Source organism: Lithobates pipiens, unplaced genomic scaffold, assembly GCF_037356315.1.
Source record: "Lithobates pipiens isolate NorthernLeopardFrog02 unplaced genomic scaffold, aLitPip1_a1.2 Scaffold_10, whole genome shotgun sequence".
Taxonomy (NCBI): Eukaryota; Metazoa; Chordata; class Amphibia; order Anura; family Ranidae; genus Lithobates; species Lithobates pipiens.
In genome coordinates this window covers 237132647-237153799 of record NW_027507686.1, presented here as the reverse complement: position 1 = coordinate 237153799, position 21153 = coordinate 237132647, and the positions used below count along the sequence as shown (strand labels likewise).

The 21153-nt window shown below is 44.7% G+C and overlaps 1 protein-coding gene across 6 annotated transcripts in view; it reads left to right on the top strand.

Moving 5' to 3' along the window:
- Positions 1-21153, top strand: part of LRRC4C (leucine rich repeat containing 4C) — a 1242711-nt gene that overhangs the window by 1034844 nt on the left and 186714 nt on the right. Inside the window, exon 1 of one of the 6 annotated variants that reach the window (XM_077463238.1) lies at positions 14465-15793. The exons of the other annotated variants lie outside the window; for them this stretch is intronic. The gene's annotated coding sequence lies outside the window, so the exon portion shown is untranslated. Of the gene's footprint in view, positions 1-14464; positions 15794-21153 lie in introns of those variants that run through there. 6 annotated transcript variants of the gene reach the window in all.

The following is a 21153-nucleotide window of genomic DNA, read 5'->3' as shown; positions in this document are numbered from 1 at the left end:
ATGCATTCCTGGTGCATTGCCCATTGATTTTAATAGCACCCCAAACGCAGTGCAATTTTCCCGCAATTTGTTGGCCAACAATTGCAGTAAAAAACTTGCAAACAGAATCGCAGGACGCCCTATCTCCCAAAAGAAGTACAGGAGTTTCTTTTGGGTGAAGGGCGTCCCGCGATCCTATTTGTTCATTTTTAACGTGATTGTTGCTCCCCATACGCAAAGCTGTGAATGGAGCCTAACCGATTGTAAATGCAGAAACTCACGTTTAGCCACGTTTCCTCGTTTCCAATTGCGGCCTGCTTTCTGGTTTATCACAGCGCCCCTGGGGATTTGGATATATATATCTTTTGTGGCATCGGCGCTGCCTCGTAGGGGGCGGGGAGGGGGCTGGATGAACGCTGTCAGATTAAATACAGGAGAATATCATGTTTACTCGGCGGCGTCTGTAATAGGAATTCCCGTCTCTGGGCTTCCATTGCACTATTGGTGCGTGTTGAGTTTTAATTTGCGCTTTTCAGTTCGTTTCTGAATGTTCGTCAACCAGACATGTTGCAGAATCAGAGGAGACAACCTGTTATTTATTATTGACCTTGGAGTTATTGCTTTGACCCAAGTTCAGTCCATGAAAAGGATGAGAAGGATTTCTTGGACCAAAAATTGGTTGCTTTATTAATCGTGACAAATTATGTCATATGCCTTTGCTGCGGGAGCTCCAGGAGAATAATGCTGATGATTTGGGAATTATCTCCGGATTACGGACCCCTGCTTTCATTAACTCTTGGCATTGTTGACTCCCTATATTAAGATCCCATTATTATCCCATTAAAGAAGAATAGAATTGTGCGCTGCATTTCGAGATTTCATAATTTGCCACGTCACGAATGTTAATTCTCCATTACAAATATTAGTTTACAAGACCGACCGCTTCTTGCTCGTCCTTGCTTCTGAGCATGCATGTTTGTCTGAGGAAAATTTTCTGATAACAGACATTTGTCTGAGGAAAATTTTAAAGCCTACCATCAACAATTGTCCAATAGAGCGTACAAACGGTCAGATTTTCTGCCAACAGTCTGTCATCACACATTTCCCCTCGGAAAATCCAATCATGTGTATGGGGCTTTACACCAAATTGTAATGGTTCACAGAATGTCAGGCAAAATGGACGGCCCTCATGCATATTCACGTCATCAAATCTGGCCCTCTTTGAAAAAGTATGGACACCCCTGACTTAGAATATGGTTAATGTAATCAGAATTGCAAACCTTATAGACGGCTCCTTTAAACTAAAGCAATTATGAGTTCTATGAATTTATGGATGACAGTAAATTTAAACACAAATTTATCTCAGTCATATTTAGCCACCTGTGTCCAGAGTGAAATTTTTACTTTTGGATAACGTCCCAATTGTAAAGACCTGACGTTCAGATTGGCCATCGAAAAAGAAAAAAAAAAAAAAAGTGTCATTCCAGCACTGATATAATTTAATGAATAACTTGTTAAGTAAGGCTACATTATGTGAGCTCCATAAAACGCACATTTATCATGCAAAATCATCCAAAAATGTATTTTCGCAACCAGCATTTCAGGAGGAACAGATTGAGTGCACCAGATGCTGATATAATGCCAGATAAGATATTTTAAAAAGTTAACTTTTGAAACAAGTGCAGACTTCACACTTAGGAAAAGTCAAAGTTAAAGGTATAGTCCAAATTTTAAAATGCAGCCTTGAAATGTATGTAGCGGACCCAATCTTCCCAGCTCCAGCTACCTTTAGAGCGCGAGGACTCCCCAATGCTTAAAGTGACCATGTACTTGGCCCTTTGAGATAACAGGTTGACATTAGGGTTGGGGTTAGGGTTGTCCCAATACCACTTTTTTAAAGAGGAGCTGCACCTAAAAAAAAATATTAAAAGCCAGCAGCTACTAATATTGCAGCTGCTGACTTTTTATAAAATCACACTTACCTGTCCCAGGGCCCAGCGATGTCGGCGGCAGATGACGAGCGATCGCTCGTCTCGCTGCTGCCACCGCCGCCATCCTCTGTCAGGGAATCGGGAAGTGAAGCATGACGGCTTCACTGGCCGGTTCCCTACTGCGCATGCGCGAGTCGCGCTGCGCGTCTCTTATGGTCCCCTGCTGTGTCTCTGGGAACTGTGTGTTTCCCAGAACACAACGGGGGGGCGGGGCGTCTGCGGGGGTCTGCGGCGGTCTGGCCGGAAGTGGGTGCAGTTACCTGGATTATCCAGGTAACTGCACCCCCTCCCCCCTGAAAGGTGCCGATTGTGGCACCGGAGGGGGGGAGGGATCAGATTAGCTGAACTTCCCCTTTAGGGTGAAGAACCGCTTTAAGAACAAGTACCGATACTTTTTTTCAAGTACTCGCCGATACCGATTACCGATACTTTTTTTATGTCATGTGACAGTTTTAAAAGCACAATACAGATTAGGTGGCACTGACATGCAGCACCTACAGATGGCGGGCATTGATGGGGGGGCACTGACAGGTGATGGGCACTGACAGATGGCACTGGTGGCAGGCACTGACAAATAACACTGATGGTGGGCACTGACAGGTGGCTGGCACTGACAGATGGCACTGATGGCTGGCACTGACAGGTGGCGGGCACTGACAGGTGGTACTGGTGGCTGGCACTGACAGGTGGCACAGGCAGGCGGCTGGCACTGACAGGTGGCACAGGCAGGTGGTTGGTACTGATGAGCGGCACTTATGGACATTGGGCACTGATAGGTGGCATTTATGAGCACTGATGGGCTGCCTGCGACGGCCCATCTTGATACACCTTGCACTCGGCCACATAAAAGCAGCTGTGGCCATCTTGTTACACCCAGCCTGAACTATATGGGCTGGGTGTAACAAGATGTCCGATGCTGGCTTACTGCGGCCGAGTGCAGGGTGTACCAAGATGGGCGTCGGGGTGTCCAACCGCCAACGTCGACACGGAGCGTCACTTCCGCTGTTCCGCCCACTGACTTCTGGTTATGCTGGGTCGCTTTCCCGGGTATCGTATCTGGCATCAGGAGCATTTGTGCGAGTACAAGTACTCGCACAAATGCTCTGTATCGGTCCCGATACCGATACTAGTATCGGTATCGGGATAACCCTAATTATAGTAATAGGTTGACCCTATAGCTTCTTGTAGCTTCTTGCTTATTGTCCTTCTCCTTTCTTTTCAACACAGTATTGTTTGCATGCTGCAACAAGGTAAAATACCAAGTATTTTTGGGTATGGTGGAGCATGCAACTCACATTTCTCTCTCCTATGATGCAGTATTGGGTGCCTAAGTTCACAATGGCAGGTCCAACCAATATCATGTGGGTTCTGGTCCTTAGCCCCATGTAAACTTTGAACATATTGACCTGGAACTCACACGGGGTTAAAGATAAACTATATAACAATACATTTGTAAACAGCTGACCAACAAACCTACACTAAATGGGCAAAAGACCACCTCTCCAAATTACTGAGTTCAGTTCAAAGCTTGCTTGTCTCCTCCCTTTCCTGACCTACCGGGCTGCATGCTCGGATAAGGGCCTGGTATAGATTTTGGGGGGGGGGGTGTCCCCTCCTAATCCATACCAGACCTCGCATCGGTAAACCCCCTGGGGGCACGCTCCTTGCGGGAGCACTCCCAAGCTCAGCATTTGTGTCTTTAGACACAGAATGCCAGACTCCACCCTGCCCCCCGGCGCCCGCGTCATTGGATTTGATTGACAGCAGCTGGAGCCAATGGCTGCATTGCTATCAATCTATCCAATCAAGAGCTGAGAGCCCTGGACAGAGAGGAAGAGCGCGTCCATTGCAAAGCCTAGATGTGCAAAGTTAGTAGAGACATATTCCAACAGACTAAAGGCTGTGATTAAAGCGGGGTTCAACAAAATACTGACACAAGGGGGTAATCCTTTTTCCAACTCACTGATTAGGTTTTTTACTTTTTTTTTTTTCCTGACATGTTGGTGTTATATCTTTCACTTGGAAGTTATAAGTCACACTAGTAAACACAGCAGGATAAAACAAAAAATGTCTGTTGTATTTCAGGCAACAAAATGTGATTATTTTAAAGGGGGGGGGGGGGGATTCTTTTCTATACTCAGTGTATAATGAACACTCACGTGATAAATTATTCCTTATGAAATGGGAGTCTCAGAGTTTGCAGCAAAACAACCAGCCTGGGGGGGGAACACGAGTAACAAAAGAACAAAGAGTTGGGGGAGCAGGGCGGCACAGTGGTTAGCACTTATGCCTTGCATCCTTGGTTCAAATCTCAGCAGAGACATTATCTGCATAGGGCATGTATGTGGGCTTCCTCCCACACTCCAAAGACATGAAGGGCGTTTAGTTTAAGCATTGTCTATCATAAAAAAGGGTCATTATTTTTTCCTTTTATTCTTAGCCTTGGTTGCATCTCCATCCTGTTGATCTCCTGCAGCCTTTTTCGCGTCTACATACCCAATCATGTCTACATACCCTCCAGCAATAACATTTCTCAGGACGGGTTTCCTATTGGTGATGACAGTGGACTGTGCTTACTTAAAGCGGACCTTCTCCCATGTAAAATACTTCCTCTGCCTCCCTTTCCTTTTAACCAGTTCGGCGCCAGATACATTTTTTTTTTTTTTTCACATTTATGCAAAAATCTTAATTTTTGGCAATAAAATGTCTTTAACCCCCAGAACATTATAGATATATTTCTGAAAGCAGGGGCCCTGTAGAATCAAAAAGGTGATAGTTGCAAATTTGTTGTCACATGATATTTGTGCAACTGTTTATTAAATGCAAATTTTCAGGAAAAAATATCATAACATGAATTTTCGTGCAAAAAACACACAATATAATACCCATTTTTATTTAAAAGATAAAAGATAAGGTTGCATTAAGTAAATACAGTAGATAACTAACAATCCGTGTCTTAAAATTGCGTGCGCCCCTGATATCGCCAAAAAATGACGGTGTCCAAAAAATCTACATAGGTGACGTTTTAAAAGCCTTTACAGCTCATCAGTTTAGAGTTAACAAGGAGCTCATTTGCTAAAATTATTGTTCTCGTTTTGACGTTCGCGGCGATATGTCACACGTGTGGTGTGATCGCTGTTTACATGTGCGTGCGCACCCTGGGCCTGTGTTTTACAGGGGTTACGGCAATTTAAAAAAAAATAATTATATATATTTTATTATAATTTTATTTTTATTTATTAATTTTTTTACTCGAGGGTTAAATGTGATAGCATTGGGCAGGTGACAGGTACTCTTTATGGAGACATTAAAGGTTTATTAGACTCCAATGTCTCCCTTGCCCTTCACACCATATTACCGCGGCCGTGTCATCGGTGCTTCCGGCCCCCCGGCTATCATTTGTCTATAGGCTGGGCGGAAAGTTTTTAAATACTTTGTATTTCATTGTCATTTTTGAATTCCTGTCTTGATAAGAGTGATGCAATCCCAGTGCTCAGCACAAAATCTCACGCATGTGCAGACACGCCGTGGGCAGGGCCGTCTTTAATATTGATTGGACCCTGGGCAAAACTTTTCTTGACCCCCCCCATGCAGTTTTGCTCTCCACCTGCTCTGAGACATACAATAAATAGCAGCTAGACTCAAAATCAGTTTACTGAATCAGATCAGGCAGCTATTGCGATTGGTTGCCAGAGGTTACAGTGTATCATTACCGCTCACTGACTGGTTGCTAGAGGTTACAACACACATTACGGCTTACTGATTATTTTCTAGAGGTTACAGCACATGATTTCTGCTTGTTGATTGGTTGCTAGAAATTACTGTGGATATGACCTCAGGGGGGCATGATGTACATATCAATGCTGCTGACCGCCCCTATTTACATATGAATGCCGTCGATATTTACATATGAATGTACATGTAAACACAGGGTCTGCAGGTGAGCCATCTTTGCACAACAATAGGGCAGAGCTGGGCAGCATTAGTAGCAGCACTTCACACTGAGATATCAGGACACAGCACAAGACTAAAACCTCAAGGGATGAGGGAATTTAAACTAGGATAGTTGGCAAGTATGAGGCAGCTGATTTGGGCCCCACAACAATGACAGGGCCCAGGGCAGCTGCCCCTTTTGCCCTTCCTTAAAAACGGCCCTGGCCGTGGGACCATGGGAATGTGCAGAGACCAGCAGTGTGCATATGCGCGAGATCTCCCTGTGCATGTGCATAAACCCACAGGTCTCTGGCAGTCTATGGGACTTGGCAGTTCCAGTAGACCTGGCACAGACCCCCCTTGTGTGTCTGCATATGTACGGGATCTCATTCCAAGATGGTGGCAGGGGAGCAGAGTAGTGAGTGAGAATGTTGGCTGCCAGGAAGACAACACTGGACTCCATGGGATACAAAGGGCGTCTTCACATGGGTGGCCAGGGGGCAGTAAAAGCAGGTGTTGGAGCTGTGATTTTACCACCCCCTGACCACCCATCTTAATACAGATATGAAGTTGTTTAGGGTTGTACACATGTCACGGCCACAATGCTTTGCTTCACGGTTGTGGCAAAAAAAAAAAATAGGTCGCGTTTTCCGGGGATTACCGCTGTTAATAGTGAAGCGCATGGGGCTGCGCTGCACCTGCCCCGCATCTTAGTGGCAGATTTCTATGTGTAGGGTATAGAGGGAATGGTTTCCAATGGGTTATATCCCAATTGTAGGTGGTAGGATACAGAATCTGTTAAGGTGTAAGGCTTTCACCTTTCTAATAATGATGATGGGGCCTTTACTATGGGGAACACTTGGGTGATTGTAAAGGAGCGATTGGTGTCCAGAAAAACGTCTCACTTGTTGATTTTTATAGTTTTTTTATTGAAGATAAAAGTATACAAGTGGAGCCAACGCATTTTGGGGGAATAGCCTCCCCCTTCCTTAGAGTTATACTTTTGAGCACGCTGTGGGTTAAGTATGTTTGATCAGCAGCTCTGCAGTATGGCAGTGTTTATGGATGCTACTTGCCCCTCCAAAAAAAATTCAAAACAAAACTTTAAAATTTGAAACTTTGAGTCAAGAGCAGACGCTGACAGAGAGGCACCTCTAAGTGTAGATTATATTATAGTTTACTATGCTCATAATTGTAGCAACATAATGTAAAACACAGGAAGGCTCATCAATGATAAAACCCTATGGAATGGTCGCGACTACTTGGCAGGGGACGCTGGAGGAATCCAGATGTACAGCACTGTCAGAGACGTGGAGCTGGTCAAGACCATCTGTCATCAGGATCGAGGGTTGGAGCCCTCCGTGGACCTCACCCTTAGCGTGGTGACGTCACTGGGGAAGAGATGCAACGCGTTTCCGAGCATGTTTAAATACATTCAAAATTAATATATTTATATTTTTATATATTTATTTTTAAATCACCTTTTATAAATATATGCATTTTAAATGTAATTGAATTGCCGCTGCTGGGCGCTGTAGTGCCACATTATTCAGAGCCCACCTCCAGGATCCACTTATAAGGTTCCAATAGTCCTTTCCTCTCCAGCTTGGGAAAGGAGCGTGCTTGCCATTCCAGGCATTGCACATGCTCTGAAATGCATTGCATCTCCTACCCAGTGATGTCACCAGGGTGACGGTGTGGTCCACGGGGCGTTCCACCCCTCGACCCTGATGACAGGTGGCCTCAGCCGTCTCTACGTCTCTGACAGTGCTGTACATCTGGACTCTTCCAGTGTCCCCCGCAGTGCAGTGGCGACCATTCCATGGGGTTTTGTCATTGATGAGCCTTCCTGTGTTTTACATTATGTGAGTTGCAACAATTATGTTTAATAACCACTTCAATACCAGGCATTTTCACCCCCTTCCTGCTCAGGCCAATTTTCAGTTTTGTTCAGCTCTGTCGCATTTTAAATGACAATTGCGCGGTCATGCAACACTGTACCCAAATTACATTTTTATCATTTTTTTCCCCACAAATAGAGCTTTCTTTTGGTGGTATTTGATAACCTCTGCGCTTTTTATTTTTTGCACTGTAAACAAAAGAAGAGTGACAGGTTTGAAAAAAAAAATACAATATTTTTTACTTTTTGCTATAATAAATATCCCAATTACAAAAAAATATATATTTTCTTCAGTTTAGGCCGATATGTATTCTTCTACATATTTTTGGTAAAAAAAAAAAAATCACAATAAGCGTATTTCAATTGGTTTGCGCAAAAGTTATAGCATCTACGAAATAGGGGATAGATTTATGGCATTTTTATTTATATTTAATTTTTTTTTCTAGTAATGGTGGCGACCTGCGATTTTTATCGTGACTGGGGCATTGCGGCGGACACATCGGACACTTTTGACACTTTTTTGGGACCATTCACATTTATACAGCGGTTACTGGATAAATGTCACTGGTAGGGAAGGGGTTAACACTAGGGGCGATTAAGGGGTTAAATGTGTTACCTAGGGAGTGATTATAACTGTAGGGGGAGGGGACTCACAAGGGGAGGAAACCGATCGGTGTTCCTCTGTACTTGGAAGTTGGAACACCCAATCGGTCTCCTCTCCCCTGACAGGATGTGGATCTGTGTGTTTTCACACACAGATCCATGTCCCGGCTCTGTTACCGGCAACCGCGGGTGCCCGGCGGACATCGTGGGCACACGCACCAGATCCTGAGTGACTTGGCGGGGGCACGCCCCCTAGACGGCCAGGAAGCCCAGGACATCATATGACACCCGCCCAGGATGGGAGATCCCTCCTGCGGATGTCATTTGACTATGGGCGGGTGTATGAAGTGGCTAAACTATATTACAGTATACACCATGGGTGCTCAACTTATGGCCTTCCAGCTCTTCAGGAACTACAAGTCCCATGATGCATTGCAGGTACAGTTACAAGCATGACTCCCAAAGGCAGAGGCATGATGGGACTTGTAGCTCCGCAACAGCTGGAGGGCCACAGGTGGACCATGGTCTACTCAATTCTTTGCAGTATAATATCCCAAAATATGCATGTAATATACACATGCACAAGATATATAATCCTCCTTAGCAAATGAGCATGGACAATGTATGCGATTACCCTAAACAGCTACTTAACTTTTTATTTTTCCTGATGATTGCATCTTCTTCCAGACAGCTCCTTGTTTCTCAGAGTCCTCCAGAACTACCAGTTCCTTTGTGTCCTCAGCACATGGCTGTGTCCAAATCCTTTTTTCCTTCCCTCTACTTCTTGTAGCATCACTTCCTGTCCTGAGCTCACAAACCACCCCAACTAGTTCATTAGCATATGAATAGGGGAAGCCTAGCTTCTAAGTCCTTGTACACACGGTCAGAGATTCCGACGGAATGTGTCCGATCGGACCGTTTTGTCGGATAATCCGACTGTGTGTGGTCTCCATCGGACTGTTTCCGTCGGAGTATCCAACGGACCAAGTTTTCCAACTTGTCGGTAAAATTTTCCGACAACATGATCCGATCGGACCTTGTCCGATCATGTGTAGAGAATTTCCGATCGGACAAAGTGCCACGCATGCTCAGATCAAATTCCTACACCAAAGCTATTGGCTACTAGCCTGAATGTAGTCCCGTCGTAACGAAATAACGTCATCACGTTGTGAACGATCGGATTTTCCGACAAATTTGTCTGACCGTGTGTATGCAACAGTTTCGGACAAAATCCGACGGATTTGGTTGTCGGAATGTCCGACTGTGTGTACAAGGGCTTAGAGGTTCTTCTTTTTCCCCCTCCTTTTGTCTTCACATAGAGCTGGGAAACCAGCGGCTGTGGCTGCGCCCTAAGCAGCAGTGCACCCTAGGCGGCTTCCTAGTTCACCTAGCAGTAGCGCCATCCCTGTCCACCGTGGATCACTTTTGAGAGGAGCAGCAACAATAGCAGCACATGTGAGCAAGTCTTATGTCTAGGAAATACTTCTTTTTTTTTTAATCACACATAGGGTTGATTTACTAAAACCGGAGAGTACAAAATCTGCTACAGCTGTGCATAGAAACCAATCAGCTTCCAGGTTTTATTGTCCAAGCTTAATTATACAAGCTGAAATTAGAAGCTGATTGGCTACTATGTAGAGCTGCACCAGATTTTGCCTTTTACCAGCTTTAGTAAATCGACCCCCATTGTCTTTTAAGAAACAGGCGGAACCTGCTATGAGAGGGATAAAGGAAAAAAACAAACAGCAGTGAGACTTTGTTGTCGCACGAGCATGAACAGAGCCTTGTATACACGATCAGAAAATTGTATGAAAAATATTGCTTTCAAAACGTTCATCTGATAATCGGATCGCTAGTACACAGCTATTGCCAAAGCATAAAGTTTTACTAAACCCACAACAGTAAAATCAGTCTGTATATGCAGTAAAGCGTGCTTGTTATATTCACTGTGGAACCTAAGGGGTTAATCCCCCGCATTGTGTAAAAAGGCTGTTTGATCCTGTCTTATTTGATCCTCCCCTTCTTCCACTGTCTCCAATCCATCTGCTGATAGAACAAAGCCATAGGAGTCACTCTGCACATGCGCAGAGGTTTTTTTTTTGTTTTGTTTTTCTATTCATTTTTTTTTCTATTTGGGCGCAAAAAAGGTCATTCATTTTGTTGGGGTACAGTGTCTCACGCCCGCGCAATTGTCAGTTAAAGCGAGACAGTGCCGTATCGCAAAAAATGGCCTGGTCATCAAAGTGGATGTAAACCCACTCTCATCCTTTCTAAACTACTGCAATATTGGTTAGGGCCGGTTCACACTGGGGGCGATGCGAGGCGACACGACTTGCCTCGCCGCGATCTGACAAGTCGCCCCCGTTCTGTACAATGGAACCGTTCTGAGAGGAGCGACTCGAGTCGCTCCGACTCAGAAAAAAGGTTCCTGTACTACTTTTGGGCGACCTCGGGGTGACTTGCATTGACTTCTATACAGAAGTCATTTGCAAGTCGCCGCTGAGGTCGCGGCAGGTCGCGGCGAGGCAAGTCGGTGTCGCCTCGCATCGCCCCCTGTGTGAACCGGCCCTTATCTAGAAGGATATGCATGCCTCCTGCATGTATACTTACCTGTCAAATGTCTCCCCTCTGTCTGCTATGAGACCCGAAAAACTGCAGATTTTGTGGGTGGGTCTGTTCTCTGGAGCTCAGTGGGTGGAGTCGTGATGTCAGTAGACTCTCCGCCCACCTCTACACTCCCCTTGTCAACATGCATTTTCTCCTGTGTATTTCTTACATTGAACTTCTGCTATGATCACTAACATCCAATCAAAATCCAGAAAAGTCCCCACATGACTTCAGCATGCTGAGGCGTGGAACAGCCAATCCTTGTAGAGCAGCATAAGAAAGGAGTGGGAGGGAATTAAAAAATACTCCATGTCTCTTAGGCTAGTGCACAAGATATGTAAATCACCCGTCACTCACAGCAAGAGGGAGGATTTGACAAAGTTTTTCTCTGTTTGTCAAGATTTATCTCACTGAACAATAAAAGAGGATTGCTCAGAGATGGATTAACTCTTTGTGGCAAGACTGGGCTCAAATTATAGGAAATCTTATACTCTACATTATGACATCAAAAAAAACAAAATAAAAACATTTGGGTTTACATCCACTTTAAGGGGGCAAATCCTTCCCGTCCTTAAATGGGAGGGCCAACCGTGATTTTTTTTTTTTTTAAGAAACACTGTAGCTGCTGACTTTTAATAAGGACACTTACCTGTCCTGGGTGCCCGCTATGTCGGCTGCCCGAGGCCGACCATCCCTCGGCTCTCGGTTCCCGGCGCCGCCATTTCTACTAGGGGAAACAGGCAGTGGAGCCTTGCGGCTTCACTGCCCATTTCCTAATGCGCATGCGCGAGTCGCGCAGCGATTTGTGAATGGGGCGTGCTGTGTTGTGGGACTCACAGTTCCCAGAACACACCGCGCCCCATTCCCCAGAAGACAGCGTGAGGAGGAGAAGACCGAAGATCACTGCGGAATAGGAAGAAGCAGATTAGGACGATCTGCTTAGCAACAGGCATTTCTGGTAAGTTAAAAATGCTTTTGTTTTTTCCCCTCCGTTTTTTTAGGAACATTTTTCGGCAATTTTTTTATTGTTTTTTTTTGAGTGGCCCTCCACTTTAGGCCTCTTTTACATGGGGCGGATCAGTGATGATCCGCCCCATGGATATCTGCTTGCTCAGCGGGGATCGCTCCATCGATATCCCCACTGAGCAGGCAGAGGACAGGTCCGTCTCTGCACACTGCGCAGGGACAGACCTGTCACAGCGCCGCTCTCCCCTATGGGAGATCGGATGATGACGGACCGCAGAGTCCATCGTCACCTGATCCGATCCGATGACGGATGGAAAAGTAGGTTTTTCCTCCGTCACACTTTTTCGGATCGGAGCGGGCCGGATGTCAGGGGACATGTCACCGCTGACATCCGACGCTCCATAGACCTCTATGGAGCATCCGTTGAGGTCCGCCTGAAAAACAGAGAGGTGGACCTAAATGGATCGTCCATGTGAAAGAGGCCTTAAGTGGTTAATTGAACAAGCTGAAGTTAAGCTGGCCATACACCTATAGATTATCTGCAGATTTTCTATGGTTAGATGGGAAAAGGGGGAGATTCCTCCATTCACACAGTTTAGCAACATGGAGAAATCTGTTGCACTTTTTCCATCTAACCATAGAAAATCTGCAGATAATCTATAGGTGTATGGCCAGCTTTAGAAGCTGATTGGCTCCCATGCACAGCTGCACCAGATTTTGCACGCTCCAGTTTTAGTAAACCGATCCCACAGGGACACTTATCAGCCCTTAGGCTAGGTTCACACTGCTGCGATGTCCATGATCGCATGTGATTCGCACCGCACTACAGTGCAAATCACATGCGATCTCTGTGCAATGCGATTTTCAGCCATACAGATAGTATGGCTGAATTCGCATCGCATCCGGCCCAAATTCGTACAGGACCCTTTTTTTGGTCCGCAGCAGAATCGGATCGCATGGGTGTTCACACCATGTGATCCGATTCCTGTCCAAGTTTGCAGATCGCACTGCCATATGTGAACTGATTTGGAGGTGTCATTAACTTTTCACTGACACTCCCAGAAGTTCGCATAGGGCAGTGGGAACTGCCCCCGGGAGACATGCGATGCGGGAACCCGCAGTGGATTCGCAGCGTTGCCGCATCGCAGCAGTGTGAACCTAGCCTTAGTGCCGGTTCACACTAGTGCGATGCGAGAACCCTGCGAATCAACTGCGGGTACCCGCATCGCACTCGACACGCACGGCAGTTCACACTGCCATATGTGAACTACTGGGGAGTGTCATTATATGTTAACGACACCCCCATTTCAGCTCGCATATCGCACTGCGAAACGGACAGTTCGGACATGAATCGGATCGCATATGTGTGAACACACATGCGATCCGATTCTGGTCCGAACAGAAAAAAGGGTCCTGTTTGGACAGAATGCGGTGCGATATCAGCCATACTATCTGTATGGCTGACATCGCCCCCGCACAGACATCGCATGTCATGTGAACAGCAGTGCGCTGCAAATTACATGTGATGTCTGGCATCGCGTTAGTGTGAACCGGTGTTCTGCCATATAGTGTCCGGCCATGATATAGTGTCTGCTCCGTACTGCGCATGCGCAGTACGGAGCAGACGAAGCTTCGGAAAATCTCCGAAGCTGAACGGTGCCTGCGCCGTGAGTGGAGGTGGTAGCCCCACCATCCAAGCGGACATAGGGTTGTGAATATTAGAGGGCCCCTCGCGGGCGAGCTTCGCTTGCCACGCTTTGGGCTCGGCCTTGCTGCGCTTCAGCTCTTTTATATTCCTACTCTATGTCCACTTGGATAGTGGGGATAGAACCTGGACTCACGGCGCAGGCGCCGTTCATCCTCGCAAATTTTCGGAATCTGTGTTGCTGTGTACTGCGCATGCGCAGTACACAGCGGACACTATCGGATGGGGGACCTTATATAATAGGACACCGGCATTATGTATATAGAAAGTGTAGCTAGGCAGACTGAAGTTCCTCTTGCAATCTCCATTAGCAGTTTAGGAAGAGCCTGAATAAAGATCTTCATAAATTGGATGACCAGATATTATTTTAACACAAATTGTGTTATAACAAAGAAATAAATACCAATGACTTTTTGCAATGGCATCAACCCCTTAAAAAATAAAAAAATAACCCTTATAGGTGATTTTTTTTTAGCGATTTGGCTTTTCCCATCTCCTTTAATGTTGCAGACTTTCACTGTCGAGTGGTGACAGGTAGGTGGCAGCAATAGCACACCAGTTGGCTGCCTTTCCTTTATTCAAAGACATCAAGTGTTAATGCAATTGACCAATCAGTGCTAAGATGATGGGAGGTAATTGGGTAATTGTATTTTATTCATCACAAGCAGAGGAAAAAAAAAAAAAAAAGAAGAAAAAAAGTGGCAGAGGGAGAGAGAAAGAGAGAGAGAGAGAGGGGAAAAATAGAGATAGAGAGAGAGAGAAAAAAAAAATAGAAGGGAAAAATCAGAGGAAAAAAAAAAAAAAAGGTTCAGTGAGAAGGAAGGAGGGAGGGTGAGGAGGTAACCCTCCTTGGATGGGAAATTGCATTAAAGAGTTATTGCTGGACCTACACACACTGAGGAGGCACTACTGCAAGCAATGTGCTTTTGACTTGGATCTACAAGCAGGTTGTGCTGCTGCTGCTGCAAATTAAAGATCTGTATAATTATTATTATTATTATTATTATTTTTGTATATAATGATGGGGGTAAGAGAAACACAAGGAGGACCCCAGCAAGAAGAGGAATGAGCAGCAGCATCTCCCAGCACAGCAGCCACCAGCGCAGCATCCTCCAGGATCGTGGTACCCAAAGTGATGGGCAACTCATCGCATCTCCACCAAACGTGTTCTTCTTCTTCTTCTCATCATCTCCATGGAGGGCTGTAGCAAAGATCCGAGGCACTGTGACCACCTCACTCATCATCACCAAGCTCCCTGAAATGGAAATAGCCATTGCTCTGCTACATTGAGGATTTTTTTATTTATTTTTTTATTTCATTTTTTTTTTCTTTATGTGCAAAACTCATCAAAAGGGATGACCAGCAAAGCACCCATTCACCAGGTGATCCCATACCAGGCTTGATGGATTTATGGCGAGCATCTCCGACTGAATGTGATATCATGAAATTGCAGAGGAGGCTGTGGAGCTGGGGGAGGCTGCTGAGCTGTGCCTGGAGTTTGAGCACCAGGATTCCTGGATCCGACAATTAAAACAAGGGGGGTGAGCTCCAATGCCAAGCTGCACTGGGCTGTGATTGGAAATTTAATCAGTTTTTTTTTTGTTTTTTTTTTGGGGGGGGGAGAAAGTTTTTTTAATATTTTTTTTTATTTTGCTACTTGGGTTGGACACACAAGCAAGCCTGTGATTGATGCTTTACAAGGAACCTGTGGGATGACCATGAAGGCTGCTGGCTTACTGTGGACCCAGGGTGGATTTTATTGTCGGCAGCGTCGCTTGGCAGCTGCAAGGGGCGCCCGGGCAGAGGTGGGGAGCTGGCCCATCACAGGCGTTTCAGCACCTTGGCCAGGGAAAGTTTGAAGAGCTCGCTTGTGTTGCTGTCCCAGCTCTTTCACTCTCCCCGTCCCTTCCCCCACCACTATACTTCTTCTTTTCACTGTGCAAATTCAGTGTGAAATGAGCCTGACTTTGCAGGCATAGTTGGTAGGAACACTTCGGTCTGGGATAATACTGAGCAAGGCATGGATGCTGGCTTTGCTGCCTGGGTGCAATCTGCAAATTGTCTACTCTGATCGTCTCTGTTATAGGAGCTTCTCCTCTTTTTCACACAGTGAGTACTTCTCTTTATTTATTTTTTTTAAGGGGGTGCTTTATACTGGGGAATGGGGTGCTTTTTACTGGGAATGGGGTGCTTTATACCAGGGGTTTAGAGTGCTTTATATGAGGGACTGGGAGTGCTTTAAACTGGGAATGGGAGAGCTTTATACTGTGAATGGGGGTGCTGTATACTAGGGGTTGGGGTGCTTTATACAAGGGGCTGGCAGTGCTTTATACTGGGGATGGGGGTGCTTTATACTAGGGGCTGGCAGTGCTTTATACTGAGGATGGGGGTGCTTTATACTAAGGGCTGGCAGTGCTTTATACTGGGGATGGGGGTGCTTTATACTAGGGGCTGGCAGTGCTTTATACTGAGGATGGGGGTGCTTTATACTAAGGACTGGCAGTGCTTTATACTGGGGATGGGGGTGCTTTATACTAGGGGCTGGCAGTGCTTTATACTGGGTATGGGGTGCTTTATACTAAGGGCTGGTAGTGCTTTATACTGGGCATGGGAGGTGCTTTATACTGGAGATGGGGTGCTTAGGGGTTGGGGTGCTTTATACTGGAGTTGGGGGTTCTTAGGGGTTGGGGTGCTTTATACTGGAGATGGGGGTGCTTACAGGTTGGGGTGCTTTATACTGGATATGGGGGTGCTTAGGGGTTGGGGTGCTTTATACTAGAGATGGGGGTGCTTAGGAGCTGGGAGTGCCTTATACTGGGAATGGGGGTGCTTTATACTGGGAAGAGGGGCACTTCATAACGGAGATGGAGCTTTATACTAGAGATGAGGTGCTTAATACTGGGAATAAGGGTTATTCATACTGGGAATAGGGGTGCTTCATTTATTGCAGCCTTTACATTCAATAAGTATGCTTCTCTTTTATTTGTAGCCTTTGAGGTTTTTAACCCCTGGTGCTCCCTCTACACCTGTAGGCTGCATTGCCTTGGAAATACATGTATGGCAGACACACTGCAGATGATCATTAGCACAGAGGCTCAGAATAGTGGGGTAGTTGTAACTGTGCCCCCCCCCCCCCTCCTTCCCCCTCTGTCTGCCAGTCTTCCAGGGAGGGTGGGCAGTGGATGGCAAAGGCTGAAATTACCATAGCCAGCAACAGTGCCCAGTTGTAGTTGAGTATAGAACTATAAAAGGTGCCAGTTTGTATTTTAATGGATTTTGGAAGATGTAACCTATAGGATAATATGTCCCGAGTAATACTGAATAGATTGATGCGAGTGTGTGTGTAATACATATATATATATATATATATATATATATATATATATATATATATATATATATATAACCACACACACACACATATATGAATAATAAAGGTATCTAGCATAATGTAGTTCTCTCTCTCTCTCTCTCTCTCTCTCTATATATATATATATATATATATATACACTATATATATATATATATATATATATATATATATATATATATATATATATATATATATACAGTATACTGTGTGTCTGGTGTGAGATAGGATTTATCTCAAGCTTTCACTCTCCCTTTCATCTCTCTCTTTCTTTTTACCTCTCTCTCTATATACTGTATACATTCTATGTATCTAGTGTCATGTAGTATTCTATATATCTAGTGTAATGTAGTATCTCCCACTCTCTTATTTATTATATTAACATATGGTTTATACTTTTGCACTTTTAATTGTATTTATCCTCATTTCATTCAGTAACACATTACATAAACAAGGATGGATAGATAGGTAGATAGATAGATAGATAGGTAGATAGATGCTGGGGGATTTAATTGCCTTGGAAATAAATTGCCTTTAAAAAAAATAAAAAAAATAAAAAAAACTGGCTGAATTTTTCACGTCATTCATCATTTGTAAGCTGGACGGTGTACAGTTTTTCCTTGCTGCATGCTGTTGACTGTAAGAAGCCATTGACCCGGTGCCATACAGAAAATCCTAAGAGATTAAAGAATCTGTAGCTGGCACCCCCTCTGAAAGAGTCCGCTTCCTAATAGGTGGTGGAATGCAGCGAGGGAAGTAAGCCTTTTTGTTGCCATTTCCATTGTGCGAGTCGGGATCAGCATTCCTGAGGTTGACATGCACCCCCCCCCCCCCCCCCCCGCCCCCCGAGAGGACCCTTTTAATTTGGCCTTTGTGCTGGAGCTCCCTCCTGCCTTTGCTCTTTCCTCTCGGAGCAGCGTGTGAACTGAATTCATTTGTTGTGTTGCAGGACGAGGCAAGGTTGCAGGGTTGAAGACCCAACTTGGATAGGCTAGTCCAATTTGGTGCACACCAATGAATTATTGTTGTAGTAGATTGTGTAATTTCAGGGGCAAGCCTTTATGGGGTAATTACTGCGGTGACCAGCGGAATCTGTCTTGACAGAACACTGGGGGGGGGGGGGGGGTCATGTCTATGCATTAACATAAACGTTGCCTGGGTTTAAAGAATGCGTAAGATTTATGAGGCAGAATTGACATTTTTCACATGGCCTGATTTGGCCAAAAGCCAGTACCGGGGGCACCAGTGGGCCGCATTGACCGACCAAGCTCATTCTTAGCATAATGAGTGAAAACTCTCTCTTGGCCAGTCATTAATAAGTCATTTGGTTTGCATGTTGAAGAGCACAAGTCTTGATAGAGAAATGCCATGTTAGTGTTATTTGGTATTGTTTTCTGTTGTATTATATATTTTTTGAAAAACCACTGGCCTTTTAAAACTGTTACATTGTTGTAATACATCTTAATAAGTGTAAGACATTTTTGCTTTTATTTACTTACAAAGGGAGAGTTAATATGATACATTGTACCCTTAAAAACTTTGCTAATGGTTCGCTCCTTTTGGTGGCACATCATTGCTTTCTAAAATGATGTTGGTATCTAAGTTGATGGTTGCCAACTAATGAGGTATGGGGGGGGGGGGGGCTCAACTGCAGCCCCTGACATTGCCAAAAGGTCCACAAAATGTTCTGTATAGGTAATATAGAGAGGACTGTCAGACTGTAGACATATAGGAGGAAATGATGGCCATAGGCTGTAGACATGCTACAGGTTTGATTGGAGACTAAGGACATTCTCCATAAGACAGTGAGATACCGAGGGCATGTTATATTAGTCTTGGAGAGCTCATTGCTATGACCACTTTTCAAATGAATGCTCCCACTCCCATTATAGATTGCCATGGTTTAAAGGCTGCCCAAAAAGAACCAAAGGGCACCATGTGGCTTTTGGCCACAGGTAGGACACCAGGGGTCTACATAAAACATTTATTAAGAGTTAGTAAGACAGTGAGAGACAAGGGACATGTTACATGAGGCTAGCAATCCCATTTACCCATTTACAAAGCAATGCTTCTACATCTACAATAGATTTCTGTGGTCCAAGGGCTGCATAAGAAGTATCGATGGGCCATATGTGGCACTCAAGTTGCAAATTGGCCATCAGAGGCCTACAGAAAAAGAATATATATATATATTGTAAGAATTAGTTAGACATTGAGGGTCCAGGGACCTGTTACGTGAGTCTAAATGAGCTCATTGCTATTACCCCTTTACAAATCAATTCCCCCACTCTCACATTAGATTGGTGGCATCCTAGGGCCACACAAGAAGAATCAAAAGGCCACATGTGCTCCTCAGGTTGCAGTTTGGGCACCAGGGGTCTACAGAAAATGTTTATTGTAAGAATTAATAAGACGATGAGAGACCTCATTACTATTAGCCTTTCACAAATCAATGCACCTACTCCTCCTTTAGATTGCAGTGGTCCAAAGGCCACATAAGGACCAACGGCCACACTTTGGGAACCAGGTGTCTACTGAAAACATTTATTGTAAGAACTGGCAAGACAAAGAGAGACTAGGAGCATGTTACATGAGTCTAGCAGAGCTTGTTGCTATTACCCCTTCACACATCAATGCTTCTACTCCTACTATAGATTGCTGGGGTCCAAGGGCCACATAAGAAAAACCAAAGGGCCACAGGCTGGGAACCAGGGGTCTAATGGAAACATGTATTGTAAGAATTGGCAAGACGATGAGAAACTAGGGACATGAGTCTAGCAAAGCTTATTGCTATTACCCCTTTACAAACCAATGCTCTCACTCCCACTATAGAGTGTTGGGTCCAAGGGCCACATAAGAAGAACCAAAGGGTCACAGGTTGTAAACCAGGGGTCTTGTGAAATTATTTATTGTATGAATTGGCAAGACAATGAGAAACTAGGGACATGTTACAGGAGTCTAGCAGAGCTTCTTGTTATTGTCCCTTCACAAATGAATGTTCCTACTTCTACTATAGATTGTTCGGGTCCAAAGGCATCATAAAAGGGGTCAACTGAAAACATTTATGGTAAGAACTGGCAAGATAATAAGAGACTAGGGACATGGTAAATGAGTCTAGGCAGAGCCTGTTGCTGTTATCCTTTTACAAACCAGTGCTTCCAATATACATTTCTGGGGTCCAAGGGCCACATAAAAGGGGTCTACTGAAAACCTTTATGGTAAGAACTGGCAAGATAATAAGAGACTATGGACATGTTACATAAGTCTAGCAGAGCTTGTTGCTATTACCTATTTACAAACCAATGCTACTACTTCTTCTATAGATGTCTGGGGTCCAATGGCCATATAAGAAGTGGAGTCTATTGAAAACATTTATTATAAGAACTGGCAAGATAATAAGAGACTATGGACATGTTACATAAGTCTAACAGAGCTTATAGCTATTAGCTATTATCTTGCAGCTATTTACAAACCAATGCTACTACTTCTACTATAGATTACTGGGGTCCAAGGGCCACATAAAAGGGGTCTACTGAAAACATTCATGGTAAAAACTGGCAAGATAAACTGAGACTATGGAGATGTTACATAAGTCTAGCAGGGCTTGTTGCTGTTACCTCTTTACAAACCAATGCCCCCACTCCAACTATAGATCCAAGAGCTGCCCAAGAACTACCATAGGGCTACATGTGGCCTCTGAGCCACAGGTTGGGCACCAGGGGTCTGCAGAAAGCATTCATTGTAAGATTTATCAAGATAAGCTTCACAAATCAATGCTCCCACTCCTACTATAGATTGCTGAGATCCAAGGGCTGCCCAAGAACTACCATAGGGCTGCATGTGGCCTCTGGGCCACAGGTTGGGCACCAGGGGTCTTTAGAAAGCATTCATTGTAAGAATTAGCAAGATTATGAGACTGGAACATGTTACATGAGTCTAGTAGACCTTGTTGCTATTACCTCTTCACAAATAAATGCTTCTTCTCCTACCATAGATTGCTGGGGTCCAAGGGCCACATAAGAGCCAATTGGCCATAGGTTGGGAACCAGGGGTCTACTGAAAACATTTATAGTAAGAAATGGCAACACAATAAGAGACA